Source organism: Bos taurus, chromosome 9, assembly GCF_002263795.3.
Source record: "Bos taurus isolate L1 Dominette 01449 registration number 42190680 breed Hereford chromosome 9, ARS-UCD2.0, whole genome shotgun sequence".
NCBI classification, from domain to species: domain Eukaryota; kingdom Metazoa; phylum Chordata; class Mammalia; order Artiodactyla; family Bovidae; genus Bos; species Bos taurus.
Genome location: NC_037336.1, coordinates 75,835,088 through 75,857,806, shown reverse-complemented (window position 1 = coordinate 75,857,806; position 22,719 = coordinate 75,835,088).

The window sequence follows — 22,719 nt, the reverse complement described above, 5'->3', positions numbered from 1 at the left end:
ATTGCCACTGAAGACTTTCTCTAGATGTTCATCATTCATAGGCTAAATTTTGAGTATCTGCTCATCATTAGGCAATGTGGGGTGCACGTGTACATGTCTCTGGATTTTTTCTAGCAATTAGAGAGTGGGCGCCCACAATAGCATTTTAAAATGAAATCCAAGGACCACCATGACATCAAGGGCATTTTTAGTTAGACAAATCCATCGACGCATTTCAAATTCATCAAGGAACCTCTCTGTATTTCACTGTGTTAAATTCTCAGTAATCACCAAGCCCTTGACTTTTCAGTTTTAAACTGTGCTACTTCTCCACATTATTTAAAATTAATCAGGGGTTTCTTGGGCACTTAGTGTCTTTAGCTAGGAGCTGGGGAAATACACAGAGAGGTATGGAACCTGCCCTCAAGGAGTTTGTATTTGAACTTGGATTACAAGACATGTCATGACTAATATTGGATAGTCAATATTAATGGAAGTTCTTGTCAGGAAAACACCACAATTCACAATTCCTTACTCTTAAAGTGTCGTGAAAGCCAAAGTATTGAATGTATAAAAGTTTTAAAGATGATGAATATAGCTCAAAGATGAATGAATGAAACTTTTCTGTGTAGGTTACTGCAGGCTTCCCAGGGGGTGCAGTGGTAAAGAATTCGCCTGCCAATGCAGGAGATGCAGGAGACTGTGGTTCCCTCTCTGGGTTGGGAAGAACCTCTGGAGGAGGAAATGGCAACCCCAGCTAGTATTCTTGCCTGGAAAATTCCATGCGCAGAGGAACCTGGCGGGCTACAGTCCAGGGGACTGCAAAGAGTCAGACATGACTGAGCACAGCACAGAGGATTACTTTTACGCACAGCCCGTTATGTTAGAAAAATCCATTTTTTCCCTCTCTGATTTTTTATTATAAAAAATTTCAAACATACAGAAAAGTTGAGAATTGCACAGTGAACACCCATATACCTTTCCCCTAAATTCTACAATTAGTGTTTTGCCACGTGTGTGTTATCACATACCATTTTGATTCAACTTGCTATGCACGTTGGAAGGCATCCTCTGTACTCTGGCGCCACCTAAAGACACACTGGTGCCAGGGAGAGGACACAAAATAATTGGAGCAACCACTGTTTTCAAACCTCGGGAATAGAGTCTTCTTTCTTGAGAGAAAGTGGAACTCACCACAATCTATGACATGATAGTGTCCTCATCTTTAACTTTATTATGGGCTTCCCTGGTGGCTCATCTGGTAAAGAATCCGCCTGCAATGTCGGAGACCTGGGTTTGATCCCTGGGTTGGGAAGATCCCCTGGAGAAGGTAAAGGCTACCCACTCCAGTCTTCTGGCCTGGGGAATTCCATGGACTGTACAGTCCACGGGGTCACAAAGAGTGATGACTACAAATTCATTATGTATTGTAGATATTAAACATGATTTTCCAATATGATAGAAAAATCAGTATTTTAGTTTATAAAATATACTGATTAATAAAACTTATAGCATCAAACACATATGGTACACCTATTGCCAAAGAACTGGGATATAGCAAATATAATTGATGGTATATTAAGTGTCATGGACTCTTTTGTTGATGACTAGAAGAGTCATGGACTCTTTTGTTGATGACTCTGCATTGTTACTGTCTTGGTAATCACTGAACATTAGAATACAAGTCTACAAGATGTACTGATGGCTCAGTTGGTAGTGATAATCTGAGATTTAGCAAGCGAGGTCAGCTATTATAGAAAAGGAAGAGTGTCAATAAGGATGTTTGTAAGAGTTATTATTATATTAACTATAATTTTTACTAGAAGGATAAACTGAAGAAATGTTTTAAGTGAGAAAGATATCTGTAACTCCTCCCTGCTTCCCTGGTAGCTCACAGCTGATAAAGAATCCACCTGCAGTGCAGGAGATCCTGGTTTGATTCCTGGGTTGGGAAGATCCCCTGGAGAAGGGATAAGCTGCCCACTCCAGTATTCTTGGGCTTCCCTGGTGGCTCAGCTGGTAAAGAGTCTGCCTGCAATATGGGAGACTTGGGTTCAATCCCTGGGTTAGGAAGATCCCCTTGGAGGAGGGTATGACAACCCACTACAGTATTCTTGCCTAGAGAATCCCCATGGACAGAGAAAGCTGGTGGTCTACAGTCCACGGGGTCACAAAGAGTTAGACACGACTGAGTGACTAATTTGAATATGTATCTAAATTTGATGATAAATGCCCAGCCCCAGGGAAGATGGAAGGCAACATTTTTTTGTCCCTTTAAAAAGAGAAACATTCGGTACAACTCAGCAATGGCATATCTTAGTATTTACTCAAATGAGTTGCAAACTTATGTCCACACAAAGTTTATGACTCAAAATTTAGAGGCAACCAAGATATCCTTCAATAAGTAAACTGTGGTAACATCAAGGCAATAGATTACTATTCAGTGCTAAAAAGAAATGAGCTATGAAACCATGAAAAAACATGGAGTAACCTTAAATGTATATTACTCAGTGAAAGAAGCCAATCTGAAGGGGCAACATGATGTATGATTCTAACTGTATGATATCCTGTTAATAACAGAACTAAAGAAACAGTTTAAAAAAAGTAGTTACCAAGAGGTGGGGGGAGGGAGGGGTGAACAGGTGGAGCACAGAGGATTTTTAGGGCAGTAAATTACTCTGATACCATAATGCTGGATACTTGTTATTATACATTTGTCAAAACCCATGGAATAGGTCAAGTCCAGACAAAATCTATCCTCAGAGTCATTTCATGTTACAGTTATGACTAGCTTATTTTTGAAACAAAAATTGGGGAACTTTATCTGACAAATATGGGAACCATGGGAGAAAATGTTTGAAATCTGTGCTACTTATATGAATCCTTTACCTGAACTAAAATGTAAGTTGGATTTTCCAGAAAAGGCTACCTTAAAAGAAAAAAAAGAGAGAGAGAGAGAGAGAGAGAGAGAGCCCTTAGAATTTCTGGCATTAGCATCTGGCACCTATGTAAATCTGGCTCTTCCTAGATTGGCAGCTTACCCATTGTGGTCATTTCTGGAGCTTGTAACACTCTCAGCTACCAATTCCGTTTTGAAAGCTATTTAAGGTTCAGTGTGCAAAGTCATTCTCAACAAATGTCTGTTTTTCTCCAGTCTTTTCTTTGACTGGTTTCTTCTCTTGTTTTGGATACTCTATTCTTGGAAATCAATTTGCAACTAAGAAGACACTTGGGCACAGGAATTAGACTGTGTGTTTGAAGACCCATCCATTTATTCATTCCTGTAGTAAAAACTTCCTGAGCACCTGCCCTGGACCCCGCACAGTTCTAGGTGCTGGGGACTAAACAATGAATAAAACAGGGGAACTCCCTCCTCTTCTGGGTCTGACACTGTAGTGGAGAAGAGTGACCACTGCAAATAATCAAGTCTACAGTATGTCTGATGGTGGTAAGAACAATGCAGAAAAATGAAGCAGGGAGAAGTGAATCAGGTGTCAGAGGCACACCTCACAGATCTTAGGAAGTGAAGGAACTGCCATGTTTGTATTGAGGAAGGAGACTTGGGAGGAGTAAGTGGCCAGAACAAACACTGAGGCAGGGATGTGCCTGGTGTGTTTGAGGAACAGTGTGGGCTGCAGCTGAGTGAGCAAGAGGAGATGAGGTCACAGAGTAAAGCGGGGGCAGGTCGCGCAGGGTCTGTAGGCCACTCAAAGCCTTTGGCTTTTACTCAGAACACGATGGGAGCCACTGCAAGTCTTTAAGCACAGATGTGATGCGTTGGGACTCACTTTTTTCAATACCAAAGAAAATCATTTTAATGTTTAGTAGCTTTCTTCTTGGGCTTTTATTATTCTCCACTTCTTACATGTGTAATTGGATTACACAAAATATTTTTGTATTTTATTCTTGTTTATAATAAGCATTTGCTATTGCAAACATTTTAATGGTTGCACAACTTTCCATCATGTGGATAAATCATAGTTTATTTGACTTTCTGAACCGACAAAACAACAAAACCAGAATCTGCAGAAGGAAGTAAAATTACCGTCTAAGTTATGCGAAAAAGTGAAAGTGTTAGTCATTTAGTTGTGTCCAACTCTTTACGACCCCATGGAATGTAGTCTGCCAGGAACCTCTGTCCATGAAATTCTCCTGGCAGGAATACTGCAGTGGGTTGCCATGTGCTGTATACAAACGTTCTTGTTTAGTCGCTAAGTCGTGTCCGACTCTCTTGCAACCTCAGGGACTGCAGCTCTCCAGGCTCCTCTGTCCATGGCATATCCCAGGCAAGAATACTGGAGTGGGTTGCCATTTCCTTCTCCAGGGACTTATGTTTTTAAAGGATCATTGGCTGCTGCGTTGGGAAGTGATGGAGGTGGGGGGGGACAGGAATCAGGACATACTAGGACCTGGTGAAGCTGTCTTTGATTCATTACTCGAAACACTAATTCTAAACTCAAACCTGGATGCCCACTTGCTTCTCACAACTGTCCTGTTCTGGAAACAAGGTGGCTCCACAGGTTGGCGCCTACCCACCTTTCCTCGCCTCACAAGCGCCCCCTACTGGCTGTAATCAGAACTGAAGGGCTCTGGCTCACAGATTTCAGAGCCTAGGTTCCCTGCACTGTCAGCTAATGTGAGGAGGAGAAGAGGGAAGTGAGAGTAAGGGAACATCATAGGCTGGGATTCCTTATCTTAGAGGCATGAACAGATAACCATATTCACAGGGCTTTCCTGGAGAACTCCCTTTTTGAATCTGGTTTGACTGTACTAGTTGACTCCCCCTGTCACAGAAGGGCATCAAGGAGAGCAGAGTCACAGAGTAACAGACATTTGTAAACAGATGGGTCATGTAGACTGACATGCCTGGTCCTGACCAAGAAGATAAGAGCACCTGGAGCAAGACCTGGGAGAGGTGATGTGGGGAGAACCAGTGCATGCTTAATCAGGAATAATGAGCCTCCCTGCCCTGCTCTGTGGCGTGTGTGAGAGAGAAATGAGCTTGAAGTCCTGTCTGGGATTTCCTGAAGTCTGGAGGAAGCTGGGTGGTGTCTGATGGGCAGCCCCTCTGTTGCCCATATTGCTAAGTGGAAAGGTCACTGATGGTCACTATCTGCAATCCTAAATGACATTTCTTAGCAACATCATTTCTGCTTTATGGCCGAAAGCAAAGAGGAACTAAAGAGCCTCTTGATGAAGGTGAAAGAGAGGGAAAAAGCTGGCATAAAACTCAACATTCAGAAAACGAAGATTGTAGCATCCTGTCCAATCACTTCATGGCAAATAGATGGGGAAACAGTGACAGGCTTTATTGTCTTGGGCTCCAAAATCACTGCAGATGGTGACTGCAGACACAAAATTAAAAAAAGCTTGCTCCTTGGAAGAAAATCTGTGACCAACCTAGACAGCATATTAAAAAGCAGAGACGTTACTTTGCTGACAATGGTCCGTCTAGTCAAAGCTGTTGTTTTTCCAGTAGTCATGTATGGATGTGAGAGTTGGACCACAAAGAAGGCTGTGTGCCAAATTATTAATGCTTTTGAGCTGTGGTGTTGAAGAAGATTCTTGAGAGTCCTTTGGACTGCAAGGAGCTCAAACCAGTCAGTCCTAAAGGAAGTCAGGCCTGAATGTTCATTGGAAGGACGGATAACAAAGCTGAAGCTCCAATAATTTGGCCACCTGACGCGGAGAGCTGACTCATTGGAAAAGATCCTGATGCTGGGAAAGAGTGAAGGCAGGAGGAGACGGGGACAACAGAGGGTGAGATGGTTGGATTGCATCACCGACTCAATGGACATGAGTTTGAGCAAGCTCGGGGAAATGGTGAAGGACAGGGAGGGCTGGCGTGCTGCAGTCCACGGGGCTGAAAAGAGTCGGACACCACTGAGCAACTGAACAACAGCAACGTCGTACCTTATAGAGCTTGGCACAGGGCAGCCTTCATAAACGCTTAGGGAGAAACACGAAAGACTCTGTTGTAGAAGTGTCACCTCTCGAATAGCGATCTCTGAGTTTGTCCACAGCACAGTGCCCTCCTGGATAAAAATAGATTATAGTCCATTAAATGTCTTGCAATCATATTCTTACAGATTGAATTTGTCATATGTATTTATATGACTATTCAAGAAAACAAACTGAGTGATGAACTTCTAATCACTGTCTCTATAGGTAAACCAACAGATGGCTTACAGAATTGAATTATTCCAGATAGCTGAATGCATATGGAGTCCAGTGTAATTTAAATGTTTGAGACATGACAGGAGCATAATGTCCACAGTAAAACCAAAAAATCAGAGATATTCAGCTTCTTACCCTGGCTCTCATCTTACCTAACTGTACATTCTTAGATACTTATGTTTGAGATGACATAATATTTGTGTTTACCATCAGTCAGACACTGTTTTAAGTTCTTTATGTGTATTCACTTGTATAAACCTCACATGCTGCTGCTAAGTCGCTTCAGTCGTGTCCAACTCTATGTGACCTCATAGATGGCAGCCCACCAGGCTCCTCTGTCCCTGGGATTGGATGCTATTATTATTCCCACTTTACAGATGAGGAAACCAAAGCACAAGAAGATGAAGTGACTAGTTCAGAGACATATGTATGTTGGGCATCCCTGAGACCTACCCCAGGTTGAGTGATTTGCTAGGACGACTTACAGGACTCAGCATGCAGTCATGCTCATGGCTGTGATCCATTATAGTGAAAAGATACCAAGTAAAATAAGCAAAGGAAAAAGGCACAGAGGACAAAGTTGAGGGGAAACCAGACACAAGCTTCCGAGAGTCCCCTCCTGGTACAGTCACCCAGGATGCACTTAATGTCCCCAACAATGAGTGGTGAAAACACATGTGAAGTGACTCCCAGGGAAGCTCATTAGTGACTCAGTGCCTGGATACTTATTGGAGGCTGGTCGTATAGATGATCTCTGCCCAGCATGTGTACAAATTCCAGGCTCCCAGAAGGAAAGCAGATATTCAGCATTAACTGTACTGCTTGCCCAGTTCAGGGACAGGAGGCACTCTTATCAATTTGGGAAATGGAGTAAACAATCTCAAAATCCAGGTTGCTAGATACCAACCAAGGATCAACCTCACGAAGAAGCCTTTTCAAGACCAGCAGTCACACTTAATACGTCAACACTTTTCTGTTCCTGCATCTGCTAAGTGGAAGGGCTAGGCTTCCATCACAAATAGATTCTGGAGGCCAACTGCTGAAGCACTGTCCATGGGTTATCAGAGGTGTCCAGCAGATAGATTCCGGATCCTGGAATTCAGGGGAGAGTCTGGTTAGAGATGTCGGTACAGGAGTTGCTGGCCAGAGTCACACTGAAAGCTGAGGAAGTGAATGTAGTCTGAGCTGAAAAAAGGTCAGAGGACTACACCCTGGGGCACTCCCCACATCCAGAGTTCATGAGAGGATGAAGTTCAGTGGACAATAAAAAGAGGCCAGTGCATTCAGAGGAAAACCAAGAGGAAGTCATGATTGACCAGCCAAATGAAGTTAGTGTTTCAAGAAGGGAGAGAGGAACAACAGATACTGCTAATGGATGAGACAAAAAAGACTATGCAGTGACCCTGGGGCTTGACCGTGTGCCGGTTGCTGTCTTTGCCCAGAACTCTTGCAGTGGGAGAGTCAGGCAGAAGTCTGACTGGAGTGGGTTCTAGAGAGCATGGGAAGAATGGAAGTGGAGATCACAAAGGATTAAAAACTCTTTAAGGCATTTTGCTCTAAAAGAAAAGGGACAAGTGGGATAATAACTGGAGGGGAAAGTAGATTTCAGAAGATGTGTGTGTGACATGGGAGCTATTATAGCATGTTTGTATGCTGTTGGGACTGGGCTAAGAGAGGAGGGAAATGAGTGGTGCATGAGATCAAGTGGGCCATGGTGTCCTTGAGTAGGTGAAAAGGGATGGGACATAATGTGCTAAATTGGTTTTATTGATCTAATGATCACGGGCTGCTCCTCCAGAGTTACAGAGGGAAGGCAAATGGTTCGAGCACCGAGGCAGGTGGGGTGGCTGGGTGAATGTGGAGATAACAGGGTGTGGAATTTCTCTTTTGGTTGCTTCAACTTTCACCATAAAATGGACGCACTTTAGCAGAGTCAGGAAGGGGGAGAATGTGATGGAAGTTTGAAGAGGAGAGAAGATGCGTGACGTCATCTACAAGGTCACAGGAGTGAGCTGACTTGGGAAATATGACAGAACTGCTTGGGCTAGGATGGGCCTAGCAGAATCTCAGATATCTGCTGCCAGGAATTTAAAATAAGACCAGCTGCCACGGTGGAGTGTTTTTTCCAGCCCTGTGTGGGGGTAGGGCTGCAGGCACAGAGTGATAGAGGGTGGGGTTAACCAGGGTGGGGTTTGGCCAGGCAAGTGTAAGAAAGAGCATGGAGGGTGGGAGCAGGGGAGTTTATCTACGGAAGCGGAGGTAGAGTGTTGTGGGGCTCAATTCTCACTCCTTCCTGCCGGGAGGGACAGGCGGGCCTCAAAAGTCATTTCCGTTTCAGGTACAGTGTATTGTGCAATAATTTCACCAAGAGTACAAGGCTTATCTGTGATGTAAAGTCTATTGCTTTTGCTGACTCTGACTTACCTTTGTACCAACAGCCCAGGCTGGTAACCACTAATCCACAGAGAACCAGTGACAGACAGCAGCAACTTTCTCTGGTTGTCCGTCCCTGTGGCCTTGAAACAAGTACCCTCTCCAAGATGCTCTCCAAGCCTGACCCTCACCCTTTACAATCAGTACACACCATTCACCATGCCAGCTGGGAAGCGGCCAGCCTTCCCTTGATGGGAAATAGGTTTTGACAGGTTGACGAGTTGTTCCCACCCAGGTGTGAGGCCCACTTCCTCCCTCTCCAGCCCCACACCCGTCAGAGGACTTTGTCCGATTCTCTACTTCTTACTCAGCTTATAGCCTCTTGTCAAGCACACATCTCTGGGGTCCCTTGGTTTGTTCCTTCTTGATTTCAGCCTGCAGTGACTCAGCCTGCTTTCCCAGCCCTTCCTGTCCCCTGAGGGCCAGGCCAGCGCCCCCTCCTGGGTCCCTCCCTTCCTAGTCATCTCTGAAGAAAGCTCCCCAGGTCCTTTTGATTTTAAAACACTTACTGAAGCTCCAATACTTTGGCCACCTGATGCAAACTGCTGGTTCACTGGAAAAGACCCTGATATTGGGAAAGATTGAAGGCAGGAGGGGAAGGGGGTGACAGAGGATGAGATGGTTGGATGGCATCACCGATTCAATGGACATGAATTTGGGCAAACTCTGGGAGATGGTGATGGACAGGGAAGCCTGGCGTGCTGCAGTCCATGGGGTCACAAAGAGTCGGACATGACTTGGTGACTGAACAACAACAAAATTGCATATCACAAATGTATAGGACTACAAATAGATCACAGATAACTAAAACTGGCATAATACAGAATTTCTAGAATCCCAACACAGTTGGCGTAACTGTGGTTCGATTTCTGGATGGGTTCCAGCTTGGGATGGTGGCTTAGAAAACTATCCAATCTTCCTTCCTGTGTGTCTCTCACCACACTTCTGACATGAAATGGGAATCAGGTTTTCCCATACTGAGCAATTTCTGTGACACCATCTGGGGGTCCTACGATTTAACTCAGTTCTGTACTGTCTACTTAGAGGTAGCGTCTGACCCCACAGGTGAAGGGCTCAGTCCCAACAGACTTCCCCTTCTCCCACATCGAAGCCAAATGCAAGTGGAGGTCATTGGGTTTCCACAGCTTCACGGCTACATACCTGATCTTCTCCCCCTGGGACTTGATTATTTACTAGAACAGCTCACAGAACTCAGGGAAACACTTCTGTTTACTAGTTTGTTAAAGGGTACAGATGAGCAGCCTGATGAAGTGCTACATAGGGTGAGTTCTGGAAGGGTCGTGGATTCAGGAGCATCTGTCCCCGTGCAGTTGGGATGCATCACCAGCTGGTACAGGGATGTGTTCACCACCCGGGAAGTTCTCTGAACCCCTTACTTTGGGATTTTCCTGGAGGCTTCATCATATAGGCATGATGGCACCTTCACTCCATTTCCAGGCCCTCTTCTCTTTCTAGAGAGGTGTGGTTGAGAGGATGAGGCTGAAAATGCCGAGCATCTAATCATGACTTGGTCTTTCTGGTGACCAGCCCCCATCCCAGGAGTGCTCTCAGAGTCTCCTCATTAGCACAAGAGATGCTCCTAGTGTTCTTGAAAGTGAAAGGGTTAGTCACTCAATCTTGTCCAACTCTTTGTAAGAATACTGGAGGGGATAGTCATGCCCTTCTTCAGGGGATCTTCCTGACCCAGGGATCGAACTCAGGTCTGCATTGCAGGCAGATTCTTTACGGTCTGAGACACCAGGGAAGCCCCCTTAGTGTACTTACCACTTAGGAATTTACAAGAGTTTCAGGAGCTCTGTGCTAGGAACCAGGACAAAGCCAAAGATGTATTTCTTATTAGAAATCACAGCATCACATCTGGGCGATGGAAACTTCTGCCTTTAGCTAATTCCCAAGGCTGAATTTACCATCAACAACAGGCAGGTCTCCAGCATCCCCAGGGTCTCCTAAGAGCTCCTCCCTCCAGTTCCCAGGGCTGACGCACCCCCTCCCTAGAGATGGAGGCTGGCACCTTGGGGGACCACAGTCCTCAGAGCTCGTTTCCCCACAGGCCCTGTTGCTTAAGTTCTCTGGCTACATTTCCTCATTTTGAATTAGGGAGAGAAACAGATGTTTTATAGAGTGGGTATAAAACCTGGAAATGTAAAGATTAGTTTTCTTTCCCTTTTCCTTGTTTCAGAGCACGCCAAAATCACTTTGAATGGCTTTCCCCAAACCACAAAGGCATAGAGTGGAACATTGAAAGCTTCTGAACAAAGAGAACCACAGAACTCAGGGTAAACTCCCAAAGCATAGGGTGAAAGCTCATGCTTTCACTAAGGGACTTCCCTGGTGGCTCAGATGGTAAAGAATCTGCCTGCAGTGCAGGAGATCCAGGTTCCATCCATGGGGAAGATTCCCTGGAGTAGGAAATGGCAACCCACTCCAGTATTCTTGCCTGGAGAATCCCATGGACAGAGGAGTCTGGTGGGCTACAGTCCATGAGGTTGTAGAGTCAGACACAACTGAGCAACGAACACCTTCACTTTCACTAAGGGAGGCATCAGGGACCAGACTTACACTCATCCTCCAAACCCTTATCACATCCAGTGTTTATACCAAAGGTAGTGGCCATCTCTCCATCTTTCCTCTCAGAGAGTTCTTGGAACTGCTTATCGGGATAACAGGATTCGGATTCCAGGACTGCCATTAGACAAGCCACAGATCATCCAGCCTTGCTGGGTGGGCCTGTTTCTCCCTGGAAGGCACCCTAGAGTCTTCCTCACTCTAAAGTCTGATCTTATCTCACTGTTGCTGTGAACCACATTCAGAGGCAGGTTAAATCAATATCCCTGAGCATTACTATGCAGCAAGAAAAATGCCTCAGAGCTTCTACCCTCTTGTAACAGGAAAAACAGAGATGAAACAATGAATGATCAACATTAGGATTGTTACAAAAGGAGAAGTACAAGTGCATGTAAATGGGGAACCCACCTAGTGAGAGAATGCACAGCGCTCGAATCAGAAGACAGCACATGCAGATGGACACAGGGGCCTAGGGCAGTACATATCCATGTTGGTGATTTCAGACTGTAATCTGAGGACAAAGGGAGCCAACGAAGGACATTAAGGATAGGCATATGATCAGATAAGAATTTTAAAGAGATACAGTATGGCTGTGTGTGTGTGTGTGTGTGTGATGGATGTGAGAAGGCTGCTGCTGCTAAGTCGCTTCAGTCGTGTCTGACTCTGTGCGACCCCATAGACGGCAGCCCACCAGGCTCCCCCGACCCTGGGATTCTCCAGGCAAGAACACTGGAGTGGGTTGCCATTTCCTTCTCCAACGCATGAAAGTGAAAAGTGAAAGGGAAGTTGCTCAGTCGTGTCCGACCCTCAGCGACTCCATGGACTGCAGCCTACCGGGCTCCTCCGTCCATGGGATTTTCCAGGCAAGAGTACTGGAGTGGGGTACCATCGCCTTCTCCGGTGAGAAGGCTGAGGGTGGGCAAATAGATGAGTGAATTTCATTTTGCACCTGCTCAGCTTGAGGTCCTAGCATCACCTGCGGGGCACATCTCTTTAGAAAGAAAGAAAGAAAGTGTGCTCAGTCGTGTCCGACTCTTTGCGACTGCATGTACTGCAGCCTACCAGGCTCCTCCGTCCATGGGATTTTCCAGGCAAGAGTACTGGATGGGGTGCCATCGCCTTCTCTGTGAGAAGGCTGAGGGTGGGCAAATAGATGAGTGAATTTCATTTTGGACCTGCTCAGCTTGAGGTCCTAGCATCACCTGCGGGGCACATCTCTTTAGAAAGAAAGAAAGAAAGTGTGCTCAGTCGTGTCCGACTCTTTGCGACTGCATGTACTGCAGCCTACCAGGCTCAAGGCTGAGGGTGGGCAAATAGATGAGTGAATTTCATTTTGGACCTGCTCAGCTTGAGGTCCTAGCATCATCTGCGGGGCACATCTCTTTAGAGCTTTCATTAAATACCACCCTTATATTTTGTGTAACTCCCCTGATACAACAAGTCAGTAGACATTTGTATGGTTTCATTGAGCAAATACGTTTGACCTTTAAATAATTTTAAATAATTTATTTTAAATAAATAATTTTGACCTTCAAAAGTCTCATGCTAACTTTTCTGTATTGTTTTGTGCCTGTGCCAGAGTATCTGGCTTTGGGTTGCTTATCTAGGTTAACATCATTATCATGACTTTGGGCAGTTCCCCTACCTTAATATTGTAGATCTTGAATCTACATGGATGACTTGGTACAAAATAATTCTGAATACTCGAAACCTGCTAAGTTCCTTCTAAAGAGCTAAAATGTGCCATAGGCCTATGCACAGGTTATTATTATTATTTTTTTCCTATACTCAAGAATTTTCAAGACTCATTTGATAATAATAAATTTGCCTCCTTTCTTAGGAGAAATCACAGGCTTTGGGAAAAAGGAGGGTTGTGGGAATTGAGGGGGCCTTAGCTTTAGGTTCTGGCTCGTAAATCGTGAGGTGAGATGAATGACGCTGAGTCTCAGTTACCAGAAGTTTTGCATTTGTAGGTATTTCAATTATTCAGAAATCTGCATTTATTTGACTGGCTGAACATCTCAATTCACCACAAGATGGCAGCACAAAGTTAATTTTTTAAAAGTAGATGACTAGCGCTCACGTAGAAAGAGGACTAGAAAGGAACCGTAATAGATCTTTTCTTCTTGATCTTATAGTTGAAAAGAAAGGAAGAAAGAAATATAGAATGACGTGACAAAGGAGAAAAAAGTAAAGAATGAGGGAGGAGAGGTCATGAAAAAGGAAAGCAAAAGAGCAAAGAGAAAACATTTCACAAACATTCAGCTAGAATATATTTAACGAGAGAAAAGAACCAAGCCACCAATGTAGGAAATTTCCGAGAGAGGAAACCAGTGTTATAACCACAATTATTCGCAGCCTCGATGTGTGAGTATAAGATAGACATTTGACCTTCTTATAAAAGCAGTTATGTCTTTGGGAAACTATGAGAATGAATTTACATTTGCAAAGGGTTCTGATCCAGTTAAGTCAGGCTTACGTTAGCATAATGATCAGCTTGGATTCAAGACTGTTTCATCCAGCACCCTTCATAGAGGTCTTTCATGTTGGTTTCCATATTTGTGTGGCGAAATAGGAGACATTATTCAAGAAGAGGATACCCAGAAACACGTTGGCAGCCGTGTCCTGAGGCACTGGGAATGGAAAGGGTGCCACGAGTTCAGTGATCTAGAAGCCCCTGAGCTGGGAATCCTTTCATTCTTTGACTCTCCATGGACCAGGCACTGCTTACTTGACCTTCTGTTGATCTCTTCCAGCTTCTTGCTCTCTCCCATCTCGTGAATTTGGAATAGCAGAGAGTTCAAGAAAGGGAGTGATCTTAAGAATGGTGATTGCCTCATTCTTAGATTGAGGTTTTTTTTTTTTTTTTTTTTTTAAAAAAACCTTGGCACTAATGACATTTGAGGCTGGATAATTCTTTTTTGGGGGGATGAGAGTGTAGGGTATTCAGCAGCAACTTTGCCACGTACCACTAGATGCCTAGAACACCCCCACCCTAAGCTGTGACATCCCCAATGTCTCCAAATATTGCCAAGGGTTGTCCTGGGGAGTAAATCTGTCTCCACCTCCCCATTTGAGGGCCAAGGGCTTAAGATAAACTCTAATGACAAAAATGAGGAAATCCTTTGTCTCGCTGTCCTGTTCAAGGGCAAAACTCATATTGAATCATCAGAGAAATGTGTGTTTTTCAAATCTCTGTTAGAGTTTTCCAAATTTGAAATTAGGCAAAAATGCCTTTGTTAGAGTCAGGATAGTGTTCTCTACATGAGACAAATCAACAAATACTTATTATGACTATTTTGTTGCATAAGACATATACCAGGCACTGTAGGGCATACAAAACAGCAAAAGAATTTTTATAAAAATGAAAACAATGCTGGTAAATACTTACAATGTGCCAGACACTTTTTCTATCCTTTGCAAACATCTGTTTTCTATTCATTTCCTTTAAACCCTGCAAGTTCTCTATCAAGAAATATTATTTGCACTTTATAGGTGAAACTGAGATTGAGAAAAAGTTCAGTCACTAGCTCTATGTCACATTAACGGTAGGTGACAAAGACCAGTCTTTCTAACACCAAGGACTGTGTGTACTCTTGTCCCAGACACTAACCCTTGAGGAGCTTACAGTCTAGTTGGGAGAACAATGTATACATACACAGGAAAGATGTCTAATGTCATCAGGTGGTAAATGATCTATGCCAAAAGCCATAAAAACTACAGGACACATGGCTGTAGACTAGAGTGATCTGAGAAACTATTATAATGTGTTGAGTGTTAATCTGTATGTCATGAAAGAGTGGGACATGAGGGAGATGGATTAGGAAGATGGGCAGGGGTAGGTTCCATTCTGTGAGACGGCAATCTTCTGAGAGCAGTAAGACTGTGAAAGGGTGTTGAGAGCATAGGGTACAGATGGCTAAACGGAGTGGAAGATCCATGCTGAGTAAGAGAGATAATACAGGTTGGAAAGGGCGGCTGGCAACAGTATCAGAGGGCCTTGAATATAACCCAGAAATAATAAACTAAAGGCCAAAATAATAGATTTTGTTAAGTTCAGAGTTGTGAAAATTGAGAAATTTGGGAAAAGATGAGATTTCTAACATTCCTGCATGTGGTGATATTGATGCTACATTCCTGTCCTAATTCTTGGCTGAAGCTGAGGAAGGCTTGCTGTTTTTAATGGGCTCTGGGCTCCCCAGTTCTGCAAAATCCATACCACATGCTATTACCCTTGCTTTACTTCACTATCTGCTTAACGCCTAAAAGCAGTGGAATTTGCACCCAAATTTAGAAAAGGGTTTTCTCAAAATTTAACCTGATAAAACCAATTGAAGTTGCCTATTTCTTCTAATGGTCCAATCCTCCATTCAGCCTTTTCCCATACACCCAAAGACCATCATTAGAGTGTACTTTCCTTCCTGTCTCCCCCATTGCCATCACCCCTCGCTGTGTCGCCTTCTCCCAGAGCTGTGCACTATTAACCTCCCGCTGTTCTTGTTCAGTGCTGGAGTTGATGTGGACTTTCACATCTTCGTAAACTTGAATGTGAACCTGTGTACCCCAGCAATGATGCCACTTCCTTTACTTTTGCCTGGTTTATGACAACTCACATAGCAACGAATATTTTTACTATGTTCTAGGCACTGTGTTTGGAGAAGGCAATGGCACCCCACTCCAGTACTTTTGCCTGGAAAATCCCGTGGATGGAGGAGCCTGGTAGGCTGCAGTCCATGGGGTCGATAGAGTCGGACACGACTGAGCGACTTCACTTTCACTTTTCACTTTCATGCATTGGAGAAGGAAATGGCAACCCACTCCAGTGTTCTTGCCTGGAGAATCCCAGGGATGTGGAAGCCTGGTGGGCTGCCGTCTATGGGGTCACACAGAGTCAGACACAACTGAAGCGACTTAGCAGCAGCAGCAGCAGGCACTGTGTTATGAATGTGGACTATCACTACGTAACAGAAAGGGAGCAAGAGGATTTATGTGCTAATGGCAGAGACAGACAGCAATGAACAGAATAAGTAAATTATATGCATTTGAAAATGATATCTATGAAGGGAAAAAAATAGTAGAGTGGAATTAGGAGTCTGGCAAAGGGGATTCCCTGCTAGCTCAGACAGTAAAAGAATCTGTCTGCAATGTGGGAGACCCAGGTTTGATCCCTGGGTTGGGAAGATCCCCTGGAGAAGGAAATGGCAACCCACTCCCGTACTCTTGCCTGGAGAAAGACTTGAAAGAGATTGTTGTGGGAAATGGCTGTGATGTAGTAGGAGCATTCAAGCACCAGGCAAGCTCTTCTGTTATGGAACAGAAAAGCTCACAGGTCAAATTAAGAGGCTCAAATCATACAGATTATTGAATCAGCCTAACACATAACACATGGAGAGTAGCAAGAGGGAAGAGAGGAAAGAGCTGGTGTAGGTTGGCATACTTAGGATGTTGTGTAAGCAGGTAGATGGTGCACTAGATGAATCCTGGGTTGTGCAGTGTTAATATATTCTCTCTCTCTCTCACACACACACACGTACCAGCCCTCTTACTGAGTAAAGTTATAGGAACAGATTTGAACTTAACCTGTAGCTCAACAGAGAGAAAATGTCTGGGGACCACCAACACCTTGCTCTATCAGAGGGAACCGAGGCCAACAACTCCTGCCTACAGCTGTGGTTCATGTATGAGCCTGTTGAGCAGCCGTGAGCTTTTCCTGGTTCTCTTGGGTGGAGCACATGTGGAGTCAGACTGGGGACCATATATCCCCAAGGGAAGGCCAATTTGAGATGAACATAGCTGTTCACCTGGGGATGGCATGATCAGGACTTTCCTATTTGGTCCTTCCATCATTTTCTTTCTAGAAGCAACACTCTTGTTTATTCCATGCTTGTAAAATCATATATTTCACTCATTATGTCTACCTTTGACATGTCTCATAGGATATTTACTTACTATATTTAACATATCTTTGGAGTTTTATCTGTCCCATTGTTTTTCTCACCTTTGGAAGCAGAAGTGAAAATTCTAGCCAGGAGGATACCAGGAGAGAGTGATGGTTGGTGTGGCTGGTATATTTCCAGGACAGCAGGAAGAGGTGGCTGGGGTGGAGGGAGCAGGTGAGTGGAGATTAGCAGGAGGGGAGGGCAGATTTTGCTTGGCCCAGTGGCCATTGTAAGCACTCAGTCTGTAATACTAGCACAGCTCCATCCTTCACTGAATTCTACTGTGAATGCTCTTTTTCCATCCTCTAGGGATTACCCTTTACTCACACAGAGGAGGGAAATCACAGTAGTGCAGCGTCATGTAGGCTGGAAAGAGTTTCAAAAAGAGGTCAACTGTGTCAGCTGTCCCTGAAAGGACTTTGATAAACAATAGACTCCGGGGGGGATGATGAGAATGGGGTAAAGAAAAGGCCATTTGAATTAGCAATAAAGATGTCATTGGTGACCTTCAAGAGACAGGTTTCGATGAAACAGCCAGGGCAGAGGCTGAGCGTAGTGTTACAGAGGAAGCTGTGGGGAGGAAATGGATGTACTGCTTCCTCAGGCCTGGTGACCTTTTGCCTCACGCTTGCTGATATGAGAAAGCGCACCCCCTCCTCTGAGGACTGTGGCCCAGGCTGCGAGCACTTCCCAGCAGAGCCCCACAAACCCAGTTCCCATGTATCAGCCTGCTGATTAATGTATTTCCAGCAAAGTCTACCAGATTCTTTGAAAGGTCTTTGAGGTTGCTCACTGAAGTAAATCCTTTTACTCACTATTTTTGTTTGAATATGAGAGGAGTGAATGATGAGATTAATAATTCTGCCTGATTGTTTCTAGGACTTGAAAATCTGTCATTCTGGTTCCAGAGCTTATCTGCACATCTCTCCCTCCATCCCTCCTCCATCCCTCTATCATTTCTGCATCCAACCCTCCATCCTTCTCTCTATCCCTCCACCCGTTCTCCCTTCCTCCCTCCTTCCATCCTTCTATCTTTCCATTCATCTGTCCTCTTCTTGATAGCTATCTCCTGTGAAAGGCAGGATTTTTTTTTTATCTACAAGGTTGCTTTGTCCGCCTGACCCTGGATCTCAGTCCCCCTCAAACCCTTCTCTCGTCCTCCTCACTCTCCCCCAGACAACGTGCAGATCAGTGAATCCCTTTTTAGTTCTGATCTCTAATCTCTCCCTGCATTGAATAAACCCAAATTCTTTCTGTCTTCAAAAATACCACTTCTCCCCTTGCTGTCCATCTGTAGCTATCATCCTAGGTCTCTTATTAGCTGAGAACCAAGTCCCCTGAATGCCACATCTGCACAAGATTGTATCTGCCCTTGTCTCTCCAACGAAAGTGATGTCCAGACGTACCCATGTCACCTTCTGACACCATTACGTCTTCATATTTGTTTTTGTAATTGTCTATTTTCTTTTCTGTCTCACTCAATACTTTAAGTTACCTGAAAGCAAGATTGTTTCATAGTTACTGCTGTCCCCAGCATCTAGACACCTATGGCACAGATCAGGCATTCAATATTTTTTGAAAGAATGAATCAGTGAATGAATGAATGAGTCCTGTCTATGACTTTTTTCACATGTGACTCAGCTAACCATGTCCTCCTTTTAAAAAACCACTCTTCTATTAGTTGCTAGGGGAATTATTCTCCCTGGCTTTCATTCTAACCTCTGTCAGTTGTTCTGTGGCTTCATATCTTTAAATGATGCACTTTCTTGGGGGTCGGTTAGTTCCTTTCATTTTTTTTTAAATTGGAGTATAGTTGCTTTACAAGGTCATGTTAGTTTCTGCTGTACAACAAGGTGAATCAGCCATATGTGTACATATATCCCCTCCTTCTTGAGTCCCCCTCCCAACCCCACCCCTCCAGGTTGTCACAGAGCACAGAGCTGAGCTCCCTGTGCTCTTCAGCAAGTTCTCACTAGCTATTTTCCACATGGTAGTGTATATGTGTCAACGCGAGTCTCCCAATGCGTCCTCCCCTCCCCTCCCCTCTCCCCACTGTGTCTGCATGTCTGTTCTCTATGTCTGTGTTTCCATTCCTGCCCTGCAAATAGGTTCAGCTGTACCATTTTTCTAGATTCCCTTCAGGGGTCACAGCCTTGTGGAAAAGGCGCTTGTGTAACTCAATGAAGCTATGAGCCATGCTGTGCCGGCTTCCTAAGGTCCACTTGACTTCACACTCCAGGATGTCTGGCGTTAATATACAACAGTTGTTTTCCTTTTTCCGACTTACTTCGCTCTGTAGGACAGACTCCAGGTCCATGTTCCTTTCTTAGCAATGTTTATTTTACCTGGGCAAGCGCACCTGCAGCTTTAACTACAACCTTATCTGTACCTCCCATGCTGATCTCCCTTTGTTCTTCAGACCTGTGTATCTAACTGCCTTCTGATTATCTCCATTTAACCATTTTGTGGGGACCTCAAGTTTATAAGGTGAAACACTGGACTCATAACTCCTGTCTCAGTGATGCTATAGCTATCCACTTATTCATGAAAGCCAGAGATATGGAAAGTTTCCTAGATAGTCTCATTTGATCAGATGGTCATTCCTTTAGATAAGTCTTACAAGATATACCTGAAATGTGTCCTCTGTCATTTCTGGGGGCAGAAATAGGGAGTCCTGCCCTCTTTCTCCTGAAACCCCTTCACACACACACAGAGTCAGCGAGCCCTGGGTCTGAGCATGTACACACAGAGCTGTGATTAGAATCAGGATGTTGCAAATACTTTCAGGGCTTCCAGTCACCAGTGAGACAAAGCTGTTAGTCTCCCCTCTGCCAGTAGAGATGAGACATTGGGGAAGGAGTGCTGAAAGCTAGGATAGGATTCACATTAATGGCTTCCCTCCCACGCCTCCCACTCCCATCTGAGAAACTTCTCCCTCAAACAGAATAAAATAAAACAGAAGAAAAAGTGATGAAAAGGAACTAAAAAATATTTTGATTGGGGCAATTCCAACCACATATTTCAAAATTGCTCGGTAACTTCCCTCTCTCTATTTCACTGTGCTGAGCATCCCTCCACAAGGACTTGTCATTTCAGAATTGGAGGGTGTTGCCTTTTCTCGGCATCATTTTAATACAAGTTTATCAAATATCTGACTCCCCAAGGCACTAACCATACTGTAGACGCATGAGCTAGGACAGCAGAGAGGTGGTGGGGACACAGCTGGATCCAGGAAGAGATCCCCTGACTTCCTGGACTTAGACGGGGTCACCAGGCCCTTTAGTGCCACATTATCTGTGACATTTGAACTTACTCATGGTGATACTTCTTTACTGCGATATTACTCCTCTCATTCCAGTTCTAGGAAGTGGCCTGGATAGGAGTTGCCACTGAAACACCAGAAGGGCGAAGCTTCAGATAATTTTAGAAGGTTTGGGCTTACTGAAGGCAAAAGGAAACAACTCAAGGATTTTAAGCAGGAGAATGATTGGATCAGTATAGTGTTGGAAATAATATAAGTAGCCAATATTTATTAGTGCTTATTATATACCAGACATTGTACCAAATGCTTCATATGGGTTATCTTACTTAATTTTAAAAGCAGCTCTGTGAATAAGTACTCTGAGTTTTCTTCTCCTTACAGATACTGAAATAAAGACCTAGAGGATCATTTGGTCAACTTCTCACAGATAAGAGGAGGGGAGATGGGATGCAACCCAGGTTCATTGGATCCAAGTCCATTTCAGCCATCACCCTAAGCCCAGAATCATAAAGAAGGAAATTCATAAGAAGGTATCTTTAGCATAGGTTGTTTTTTCCTTAGGTGAACCTCCACCATCCTCCGTAGTCCCGTTTTTTATAAAGCCACTTGCCTGTGTTGAAGCTACATGACAGTCATATCCAAATATGCCAGGCTCTCTCCTGTCTTTGAGCCCTGGTCCCCCTCAGGAAAGTGACCACCATGGTGGGCACTCCTAGCCCTTCAAGACTTCCCAGTCACCACTTCCAGCCTATCCTCTGACTACTCCTCTCCATTCCCTGGCCCTGTACTGGGGGTTAACACAGATATCCATTGATCTTCAAACTTCTTTACTTTGATACCTTAAAGTTACTTGAGAAAGTAAGTACTGCCATGTGTATCTTCAACTTGACGTTCTGAAATTTGTCATTGTAAGCTTAAATAGCGGCAAAGGATGTAATTTCTTACATATTGTAAATAATAGGCTTTTAGGAATGAATTGTCACATGACTTTTTAAAACCTATCCAATGGAAAGCAAGTACCATATCATTTGGCATTCATCATCAGATTCATCAGAACTCTAATTCTAAACACTCTAGGTCAGTCTTTCCTTCCTATTCAACAAAGAAACATAACAGGAGTTTTTAACAGGTGAATAGAAACAGTTGACTTGCTCAGTTGTAGGACAGAAGGATGGCAACCCACTCCAGTACTCTTGCCTGGAAAATCCCATGGACAGAGGAGCCTGGTAGGCTGCAGTCCATGGGGTCGCTAGGAGTCGCAGACGACTGAGCGACTTCACTTTCACTTTTCACTTTCATGCATTGGAGAAGGAAATGGCAACCCACTCCAGTGTTCTTGCCTGGAGAATCCCAGGGACGGGGGAGCCTGGTGGGCTGCCGTCTCTGGGGTCGCACAGAGTCGGACACGACTGAAGCGACTTAGCAGCAGCAGCAGCAGGACAGAAGGAAAGAAAATATGGCCCAGGCTATGCTTTCAGAGCCTGGAAGCCCCAGGGGCGAAGGAGGTCTCCATCTAGCACAAGTGCATGGACATGGAAAAATTAACTTATAAAGTATTCTGACGCAGCATAGGCAGCAGTGTCTATTCTCTTTGTTCGTTCTATAGCAGGGCATGCTATAAGAATTGGGTAAGATTTTTATAATAAGGTGTTGAATTTATTGGGTGAACACGGCCAATACTTTGGTCCCTCTATTATAAACATTTAAAGAAAGGCCCGTGTTATTAAATTTAGTTTTTGAGGTGGTGAAAGAGCCTGATTGCTTATCACTGGTGGTTAAAACCATCTTTTTTTTCCAAGAGGTAGTGTGTATGGCAGTCAGATAAAGGGCCTTGGAGTCTTGTTTTGTTTTTCGTTGCTGAGTAGTGTCCGACTCTTACAACCCCGTGTACTCTAGCCTGCCAGGCTCCTCTGTCCATGAGATTTCCCAGACAAGAATACTGGAGTAGGTTGCCATTTCCTTCTCCAGGAGATCTTCCTGACACAGGGATCAAACTCGTGTCTCTTGCTTTGACAGCCAGATTCTTTACCACTGAGCCACCTTTGGAGTCTAAGAGATTTGAATTTAAGACTCACCATTTTATCTACTGTGGGAACTTGAGCAGCTAATCTGAGGTTTGCTTTCCTTGTCTCTGGAATGTTCATACCTGGGATTATAACCAAAGTTCAAATTCCTGGAAGAAAACCCAGCTTGGATTAGGTGTTCTCATGGCTAGAGCACCAAGAATTGATTGCAGCAAGAAGCTGTACCCATTTCTCATCCCAGATCCTGGGTCTCTTGCAGGGCCTACATCCTCAGGATGGGACATGATGCTGGGGAGAAAAGCTGGGTGAAGTAATGATG